Source organism: Bos javanicus, chromosome 23 (genome assembly GCF_032452875.1).
Source record: "Bos javanicus breed banteng chromosome 23, ARS-OSU_banteng_1.0, whole genome shotgun sequence".
Taxonomy (NCBI): Eukaryota; Metazoa; Chordata; class Mammalia; order Artiodactyla; family Bovidae; genus Bos; species Bos javanicus.
This window is the reverse complement of record NC_083890.1, coordinates 50113736-50124491: the sequence shown is the minus strand read 5'-3', so window position 1 is coordinate 50124491 and position 10756 is coordinate 50113736. Positions and strand designations below refer to the sequence as shown.

The window sequence follows — 10756 nt, the reverse complement described above, 5'->3', positions numbered from 1 at the left end:
CACCCCCTCCCATCTCCGGGAAGAGCAGGAGCTCCGGAAAGAACAGAAAAGGCGAAAACACGGAGAGACGGAACTCAGGAAGGGAGCCTCGGATAGACCCGGATGGACCAGCAAGGATCAGAAAGGGTAAAATTGAATCCAGCGTTGGCTTTGGAGATGACTCTTAGGCATAATGAAAGGCAAACTTCGAATGCCATCTCGGAGTGTGAGATAACAGCCGAGTCCCTTTTGAATCTCTGTTTACAAATACGTGTAATTAAAACGGTTTTGACAGCAATAATGTCCTCAGGAGGTCGTGTTCAAGGCTGGAAAGACTGGCAGCGAAACCTCACCTTTAAAAGGAGCACACTTGCTCTCATCCTAAAATGTGTTGGCTCCCAGGCCTGGAGAGAATGAAGGGGCACAGCGCTATGGAAACCAGATGCAAATTCCAGGACACAAGTGGCTGACTGGTGCTTACAGAAATTCCGGATCTAGAGACCACTCCCCTGATGTTAATGCCAGGAGGACTGCCGAGCATCTGGGAAGAAAGGATCTCCAGGAGCCGGCGTGGAGCAAGTCACATCAAACTTTTTTCAATCATATTCTTTTTTTCAGATTATAAAAGTGGTATCGTCTCACTGTTTTTTATTTTCTAATTGGAGTTTAATTGCTTTATGATGCTGTGTCAGCTTCTGCTACACAAAAGCATGACTCAGCTGTATGTGCACAAGTATGCCGTGTCTCCCTCTCCTCCCACCCCACTCCTCTAGGTCATCATCATTATTTTTTTTAAAGCGCTAAAAAAACAAACAGGTGAATGGCCCCACCATTATCCCAACCCTCAGAGATGACTACCGTTAACTGATTGATCCACGTTTTTCTCTGCATTTATACTACTGTACAAAAAACAGGACTTACACAGACGTAGCTCGATTCTCACAAGATTCCTGTTCCTGGAAAGGTGATCTCCAAAAGCAAACTAATACTTAAATAATTTCAGTTTAACTTTGACATTCACCTACCCACGCATCCTCTGTGAAACTGAGTAGTCCAGTAGGAAGACTTAATGTCGTCCTTCTGATAGTGGGTCAATACTGCTGTTCCCATATACAAAGTGTGGATCCTTAAATAGCTTCAGTTATTTGCATAGCTAATGAAAATTATCATACTCAGCTGATACTGGGCTGAGGTTGAGAGGTGGGGGTTGGGGGCACAAAGTATCTGTTCCAGAGGGGCCAAGTAGCCAGGCCTTACCCAGGGCAGAAGCCCACAGGGCGGGCTGGGGGACACTCTGGACCAGAGCTGTGCCACTCTCCCTTTGCCCCTCTGGTGAGGGAGAGGAAGGTTGTGGGCTGGGCCAAGTAGCTACCCTGTCCTGCCCCATCCCATCCTCGGCCGGTCAGAACGGCTTTGACGTCTGCTTGAGGATGAAGCCTCGACACGCGAGTGTCTTCATGATGTTGGCCACGTTCCTGCAGTCATCAATGCCGCTGTGGGGCCGGCCTGTGTATTGCAGGCCGAGGCCCTTGTTCATGTCCAGAAGTCCGTTCTTGGGCCAGCAGCCCATGGCGAAGCTGTAAGCCTTTTTCAGGTTAATCCACTGCTTGAAGTAATCTGCTACTGGCAAGCCCCAGTACTGGCACTGTCCTGGGAGCATGACTTTTAAGTCCCAGTCTCCACAGGCAACAAAAATTCACCTGATGTTTGGATCGAAGAGGCCTTTCTTCACCGTCCACTCATCGCCCCTCTCCAGCACTTGCTGCAGGCTTGGCTGACCATCCACCATGGCTCGGATAATCCCAGTGAGCTCTGTACAGAAGGGAGTACACTGTGGATGGACTACGGGCTGGACATACGTGTGAAAAGTAGACTCAGTCTCCATGGTCCGGCCATTTAGCTTCAGGATGGGGAACTCTATGATTTCCTCCGTGCACTCTGACCCCCTGTTAAAGCATTTTATGTATGTTAACTCTTAAGAAAACCCTATAAGGAAGGTAATCATATCTTATTTCAGGTGGAGAAAAGGAGGCTCAGATAAATTGATGTTCCCAAGGTCAGACAGCAAGCGATTGTGATGTCACTTGTTCAAACCTATTCAAACCAAAGTCAATGTATGTTCCATCCTACTGCCTGCCATCCAAGTAATCAGGTCACGGTTACGCATATATGCGGGTCAATAAATCAACATGCTCAAAGTTGTTTTGTGATGTGACTGTGCATATTATAGAATAATTAGTAGAGGTAGTGAGTTTGGAGTCCATTCTCTGGCACTCAGCACCGGCATGATCTTGAGCAAATCTTTTAACATAAACTCCGCGACAAACTGAAGATCCTATCCAAAGTAATAACGGCCTCACAAGGCGCTCAGGAATGGAAGAGGGAAAATGCCATAGATCCTACAAATATTTTAAAAAATTAGTAAGGAAAGAGTATGAACAAGACTATGTCTCCCAAAAGGTAGATTAAACAGTAACATTCTTAAAAGATACAGATTACTAAAACAGACATGAGAAGAAATAGAATGTAAGAGTAAGTCCATATTTATTAAACAAATGGAATTGTAATTAAAAACCTTCATAAAAATACATAGCCAGGTCTAGATGGCTTCTCTGACAAATTCCATCAAATATTTAAGAAACAAATAATACAAATCCTACACAAATACTTTCAGAAAATATAGGAGAAAGAAAATTTTAATTTCACTGTATGAAATCAGCATCACCCCAATACCAAACAAAGTAAACCGCAGTAAAACTATGGCAAATACTCTTCATGAACTTAAAGGCCCAAAGTCCTAAAAGAATATCGGCAAGACAAACCAAACAATATTTTTTAAGTGTACTACATCATGTTCAAGTGGGACATTTTCAGGACTTCAAAGTGAGTTCAACATTTGATAATCAATCAGTATACTTTCTGTAAGAAGGGAAAGAGTTGAACAAACACTTTAGAAAAATATGTTATACAAATGTTTACAAGCACATGAAAAGATGCTGAACAAATCATTAATCACAGAAGCATACGCTGAAAAGATGGACACCACCAAGTGTTAGCAAGCACATGGAGCAGTTGGAAGTGAAGCGTTTTTGATGGGCATGTAAAATGGTGTTCATTGTGGAAAACAATTTGATAATTTCTTATAAAATTAAACATATACTTACTATGACCCGTCAATTCTACTCCTATATATTTACCCAAAGGAAATGAAAACATATGTCCACATAAAAGTCATATTCATCAATGTCCATAGCAGACCTCTCATAATTGCCCCAAATTGGAAACAACCCAACTTTTCCTTCACTGCGTGACTAGATAAACAAACTGTGGTACATACACACAGTAGAACTCTTCAAAGCAATAAGAAGGACTGAATTACTGGTGGATGAATCCACAAACACTATGCCAAACAAGAGACAAGATCCAAAAGGCTATCTACAGTATGATGCCGCTGATGTGAGATTCTAGAGAAAGTAAAACCGCAGTGACAGGAAGCAGAGCAGTATTTTCCCTGGTGGCTCAGACAGTAAAGAATTCGCCTGCAATGCAGGAGACCTGGGTTCAATCCCTGGGTTGGGAAGATCCCCTGGAGGAGGGTATGGCAACCCACTCCAGTATTCTTGCCTGGAGAATCCCCATGGACAGAGGAGCCTGGCAGGCCACAGTCCATGATGTCACAAACAGTGGGACACAACTGAGCGACTAAACACAGCAGGATGTAGAGAGAATTAACTGTAAAAGGGAACCGGAAACCTTCTCAGGTGAGAACTGTTCTGTATCGCAATTACGGTGTCAATTACACGTCTATTTTCAAAGCAGGCCTTTGTCAGCCCTGGCTCTCCTGACGTTCTGGGCAGCATGGTTTTGGTTCTGGAGGCATGGCCTGTCCATTCCTGGATGTTCAACAGCATCCCTGGCCTCTGTCGCACTAGATGTCTGTAGCTACCCCACCCCTCAAATTGTGACAACCAAAAGCGTCTTCAGACATTGCCAGATATCTATACTGGGAGGCAAAATTGCCTCTGGTTGAGAACCACTAGTCAAAACTCATTAAACAGTAGACTCAAAATTAGCTAATGCTTTTGTACATAAATTGTACCTCCTTAAAGCTGATTTTTAAAATGTAGGTGGCAGTTTGGGACTACATGCCTTACACCCAGGAGATGTGATTTTATTTTTATGCATTTTACATATCCTTCAATATAATCATTTGAATCTATCTTACTGAAATAATTTTTCTCCAGATTTTTTGAAATGTTATCTAATATTCAACATTGCTACTGAAAAATCCGGTACAATCTTAATTTTTTTTTAATCTTTTGGCCACACCACACGGCCTGTGGGATCGAACCTGGCCCCCTGCGTTGACACTGTAGTCTTAACCCGCTGGGCCATCAGGAAACTCCTCAGGTGCAGTCTTAATTCTTGAGCTTTTGTGACCTTTTCTATCTCTCCGAAACTTTTTACCCACTTTTTGTCAATCATTATGCTAGGTTCTAATGGGTTATTCAAACTGGAAAATTATGTCCTTCCGTTCTAGAATATTTCCTAGCAAGATGTATTTTTAAGATTCCTCCAGTCTGCTTTCTCTATTTCTTTTCCTAAAACTCCAGGAAGATATTGAACTTTCCAAATACAGACTTCAATTTTCTCATCTTATCTGTCAGTTGTTCATCTTTCTGTCTGTTCATTACTTTCTAAAAGACTCTCTTTATCTTACAAGTCTTACTGGAAATTTTGTTTCGTTTTCAAGTTTTTTATTTCAAAGAGCTCTTTCTTGTTCTTAGATTGTTTCTCTTTTCTAAGGAAATTACTGTAATGCAACTATTTTTTCTTCCAATCTTTGCAATTGTGTCTCCTCTAGAGACAATGTGAATTTCAGTCTCTAATAAACAGGCTATCCTCAAATGTGTAGTCATCCTTAGCTGTGGTTGCATCAAATAATAACAGTTTTAATCCACCAAGAAGAGAGCAACTTTACATAAAAATGTACATAAAATATTTAGATATAATTGTATAGAACAAGGGTGAATTTAGCAAGGCTTTTTCAGTTATTTGGTCAAAAAGAAAAATCTAGAGTATGGAAAGTAGGCCCCATTCAGTTCGATTTATGACTCACTTAAATAACATCTAACTGTAGAGTTCTTCCGAACATAAAGAATATACATTTTTTTCTCAAGCACATCTGGAATATATACCAAAATCTGATCATGTATGGGCCATTTAGAAAGTCTCAATAAATTTCAGTCTCTATTATAAGCAGACTAGCAACTCTGACCACAATGAAATTAAATCAGAAGTGTAAAATATAAATTAAAAATGTCCACATATTTAGCAGTATTGCTAAATAACTCATGAATTAAAGGGGAAATATCAAAATAAAAAGATTTTAATATCTAAAACTATATATTAAAAAATCTTATATTAAAATTTCTGGGATGCAGCCAGTGTATATACATTGAGGAAAATTTATAGCTAAATATTTACATTAGAATGGAAGAAAGTCTCAAAACGAGTAAGTTAAGTGTTCTTAAGAGCTTCAGGGAACAAAACAAAACAAACACAAGGGAATTAAAAGGAATTCAGATCAGATCAGATCAGTCGCTCAGTCCTGTCCGACTCTTTGCGACCCCATGAATCGCAGCACGCCAGGCCTCCCTGTCCATCACCAACTCCCGGAGTTCACCCAGACTCACGTCCCTCGAGTCGGTGATGCCATCCAGCCATCTCATCCTCTGTCGTCCCCTTCTCCTCCTGCCCCCAATCCCTCCCAGCATCAGAGTCTTTTCCAATGAGTCAACTTTTCGCATGAGGTGGCCAAAGTAACGTAACAATGGAGACATAAATCAGCAAAATAGAAAACAAAAAGACAATAGAGAGGAGACAAAAAGGCAAAAGTTTGTTCCTTGCTAAAACTAACAATATAAGTTTCTCAAAGTTTATCAAATAAGAAAAAAGTTAAAACAAGCAATATTATGAATTAAAGAGAAAGTGAAAGTGAAGTTGCTAGGTCGTGTCCGACTCTTTGTGACCCCAAGGACTATACAGTCCATGGAATTCTCCAGGCCAGAATATTGGAATGGGTAGCTGTTCCCTTCTCCAGGGGATCTTCCCAACCCGAGGATCAAACCCAGGTCTCCCATATTGCAAAAGGATTCTTTACCATCTGAGCCACAAGGGAAGCCCAAGAACACTGGAGTGGGTAGCCTTTCCCTTCGCCAGTGGATCTTCCTGACCCAGGAATCGAACCGGGGTGTCTTGCATTACAGGCGGATTCTTTACCAGCTGAGCTATCAGGGAAGCCCTCATGAATTACAGGGAAGAACATGTAAAGTGTACATAATAAATAACCCAACTATGATCAAAAATGATATGCCAACACTTTTGAAAACAGAGAAACTTCTACAAAAATATAACTTTCTAAAACTGACTCAAGCAAAATGTTTTAGTTATGTGATTATCAAAGAAACTAGCACTCTGGCTAGAATTATTTCCCCCTAGACCGAAAGCACCTGGCCCAGATGGATTGACAGAGGAGGTCAAACGTGCAAGGAACAAATCATCTCAAATTGATACAGATTCTTCCAGACAACAGAAGAAGATTGGAACTTCCTGGGAGGTCCGGTGGCTACGACTCTGCACTCCCAATGCAGGAGGCACGGGTTGATCCCTGATTGGGGACTGAGATGTCACGTGCTGGGCAACGTGGCCAGCAAAGAAGGAAGAAAGAGATTCCCCCCCAGCTTGTCCTCCAGGGGAGACGGAGGAGGAGAGCGGGCCGTGTAAAAAGGGAGGGCACAGGTTGCTCTGGTGCAGCCTCGGCTCCAGGGTGGGCATGGGAGGGGCACGAGCGTGGTAGAGGATTGCTGAAGGGAAGAATAAACGGAGGGAGACGAACGGGAACGGCTTGCACGGTTTAAACTCGGGTGGGCAGGTAGGCAGGCCTCCCGTGTGAGGACGACCTGAAGGAGGGAAGTAAAGGCTGATGGGGGAGGCGTGGGGCGGTCAGGGAGCAGACGTGCAAAGGCCCGGTGATGGGAGCCTGGCGGCGGTGTCCGAGGGGTGAACGGGACGCAGAAACACCCTCAGGACTGGGGGGCCAAGGGGGAGGACAGGGGAAGATGAGGGCCCAGCCCAGGCTTCGCCTCCAAGCACTGGGGGAGAGAGAGTTCAGGACACCCCTCTCAAGAGAGCAGCCCCCCAGAGGCACTCAGGAGGCCCCGAGGGGCCGTTCTAGGCGACACAGAAGCAACGTTTTCAGGTGGGCGTGATGCAGCAAGTCAGCAGAGACTACCCACACGGCCAGAAAGCAAGGGAGTCGAGTTTGACGGTATCCATATTTTAATTCTGTTCACAGAGATGGACTTGCAAGCTGCTCAGTGAGGCTGGCCAGGCGGGGGTGATCAGGCTAACTTACAGATGGGAGAAAGTGAGGTTCAGAGAGACGACGTGACTGGCCCCAGGTCACACAGCTGGTGAGCGCAAAGCTGGGGCGAAGCCCAGCTTTTCTGTGTAGGGCTGCACCCCTCTGCGGTGCCCCCCGGCTCAGAGTCTACGGGAAGCACCCCTCAGAGAGTGCCTGTCTTCTCCTATGAATCAGCATTCTCCCTCACTTCCCTCCCCCCCCTCTTTGCAGTTGGTTTTCCCAGCCCCTGGTCTCGTGTTTGCTTTTACACGTAGCCTCAGTTAACCTCCATAGCTATGCTTTCACTGACAATAAAAGAGCTTTACCCTATGAGCCTCTTTCAACTCTGAACCTTTATTTGTTCAAACTAACATCTTCAGCAACCCAACCCTCCTAACACAAAATAAACCACAGCCACCAGCTACCTGGGTATTTGAGGGTCAGCCTGTGGGACTGGCTGTCTCTGACAGGTAGGCACCCACCACCCCCGACCCTGGGCAGAATCCTGGGAGGGAGGGAGCCCTCACTGAGCTGAGCTGGATGCTTTGCTGACTTTATAAATAGCCCTTCCTAGGAACAGGCTCTCAGATTAAGCTCCTGCCAACCTCCTCTTGGTGGCTGTATTTTATTTTTTTAACCTACAGCGGCCACCCTGAACTGACCCCCACCCCATCCTAGAAAAACTCCCATGTGGGACGTGTAGCCTTACAGCCCTCCCCCCACCACCACCCCGACGGTCCCATCTGTCCTCCCGTGCGAGCTGATCCAGCGGCCTTGCCGGGTGGGCATGGGACGCTGACCAAGAGGCCCCTTTGTGGGGGGCATGGTGGGGGGCGGCTCCCAGCCCCTCCTTATCAGTCCTCCCCGCTCCAAGCACACCCACCTCCTGCAGGGGACCCCATCTCCCCACCCTACATGCAAAGCCTGCTCCCGAAAGAGGAGGGGCGACGATTTCCACAAGGAAAGGTAACACCTGCGTTACGATATTCACGTTTATCCAGCTCACACACAGGGCCTCCGCAGCCCCTGGGACAAGCCAGGCACCATCCTGGGCTCACCAGGGCCCTCGAAGGTCGGTCTTCCTCCCAAGCTCTGGCCAGGCCTCCACCGAGTGCTGATGTGATGGGCAGTCCACCACCGCTTGGAGCAGCCTAATTCATCTGCAGACAGCGCTCCCCACCAGAAAGTTCTTTCAAGGAAGCTAGTCCTCAGACCTCATCTGGGCCCCTCGGGGGCTTCTGCCAAGATTCAGGCTCCCCAGCCCTACCACGGTGGCCCCTGGGTCTCAAGAGGAGGACCAGCGGGCGCCCTGCTCCATCAAACACGTCTCCAGAGTCTGGGTTCTGAGCTTCGCACCTGGTGCTCTCTCCTGTCTCCTTCCCCGTTTGTACCGAGTGAGCTCCTCTGATTTGTTCCATCACGAGCTCCCGGCCATGGGCATCTGCCCAGCCTGGAACCTGAGCACCTGCTTGTCCCGTGTACCCACGCGGGGCTCCCACCAGCTCCGTCAGCGACGGGCTAACCGTCTCTCCACCCAACAGCCAACAGCCGAGGTGGGCGGAAGCTCCACAGTGAACTGGGTAGCCTGACGGCAGAGCCAGTGCCTGGCGCTGAGAAAGCCCAAGGATGTGAAAGAACCAGAAGTAGCAGCATCGGCAGCTACAGAAGGTGAACCCTAAACTCCGAGTTCCTAGCCGGTGGAGGCCATCAAGAGAGGCATGCAAGGAGTGCCCCTGGAGATGGAGTCAAGGATGCTTTGGATTCCACGTGGGTCAGGCAGGCTCCAGAAAGAAGAGACAGAACTAGCAAAGGCACGTGGGGTATGTCCTGGGAACATCTGCCATTTGAACAAAAATGCAGGAAAAGGATAAACCGGGAGATCGGGTTGGACGGAGCGTTCTTTGACGAATCCCCACAGAAGTCTTGTTGGGCTGGGCTCCCCCCTACCAAGGCCAAGGTCACGGGTTCTAGAACTCTCGGGGGGTCTGGGGTAGCGAGCAGGTGATGGTTGGCTGCACACTGATCCACCCATCCTTGCTGCCCACTCGTCTGGCCGCCCAGGCAGGAGTCTCCTGTCCCACAGACCAGCAGCCCACCCAGGACATGCCACCCCGTGACAGCAAGCTGGGAGCAGCCCAACAGACTCCCTGGCACCAGCCCATACTTTTCATTTCCTCCTTTTTGCCTCAACTCAGATTAGTGCTGATAAAACCCCAGCCATGAATGGAACAGATACATGAGAACATTTTTACTGCTGAAATAATGTCTTGAATTCACATTCAAAATTGAGGGTCACAGGCCAGCAATCAGCCGACTAGAAACACCATCCCTGGTTGACCTGTTGACAAAATAATTCACAGGCCGTCCTCAGGCCTCAGCCACGGAGCTCTGAACAAGCTCCCGGTTGCTGAATGAACCATGGCAGACGCCAGATCAAACTATTAATCTTAAAATCATCTCAGGACCCGGGAATGCCTCTCAAAGCAAGTTCAAATGGCCACACGCTAGCACAAAAGGCCAATCCTAGAACACCACGTCTCTGCTTTACTGAGTTTTTATACTCTTTCAGCAAGGTGTCTTAGGCCCTGCCGTGTGGCTGAGAGTCTGGGAAGGCTGGTGAGAAGGTGGGTCCACCGGGGCCCCAAGGAAGTGTCACCAGCCAGCGCTGCTGCCATGAAAAGTCCCTCCAAGTTCCTGTCTTGCTTCGTATGTGACGATGCAGTTGCAGTGCTTCAACTGCCTCTCATGCCGGCAGGATTCGCTGAGCCTCTCTCACTTCTCCAGGACATGTGGAAGAGCGTCACCATCTCACAGGTCAGCCACTCCATCCGGGCCTTCTCAGGACACACCTCCTGATTTGGGACGGTAGAACCCACCCTTCCGGGAGGTGTGGGGTGAGCAAAGCTAACTGCGTACTCACCCTGCCCTGCCTGTGTGTGCAGCCCACAGAGGGGATTATGGAACTGTGACTACTTTCATACAAGCAGAGACCAAGAGAGACGGGGTCTGAGGCAAACAAATAACAGGAGGGAAAGAATAACTGCACCTCAGGACGGCTCCGGGGAAGAGACGCCCTTTCCCCGGGGCTTAGAGTGTGAGTGGGATTCCCGGAAGTAGGGAGGGGCTGGGAGAGGAGTGTTTCCGCTAGAGGAGGTGGGACTGTGCTCGGCGCACCTAGGGACCGTAGGCGATGCTCCCCTCGGCCTCGGAGTCAACCACCAGGAAGACGGACCGGAGAGGGGGGCTGGGTTTCACTGTGCGACGTCTTCAATGCCGGGACCACCAGAGCCTGGAAAGCTTCTCCGTTCCCCCGTGACCCCGCTAGACCACCCCCCAGAGCCTCCCTCGGAGCCAAGTCCCGCCACATGACCC

At 47.7% G+C, this 10756-nt stretch overlaps 1 pseudogene; it reads right to left on the bottom strand.

The window, feature by feature from the left end:
• Positions 1-1141: 1141 nt before the first annotated feature.
• LOC133236763 (ERI1 exoribonuclease 3-like) lies at positions 1142-1921 on the bottom strand (annotated as a pseudogene).
• Between the last annotated feature and the right edge of the window lie 8835 nt (positions 1922-10756).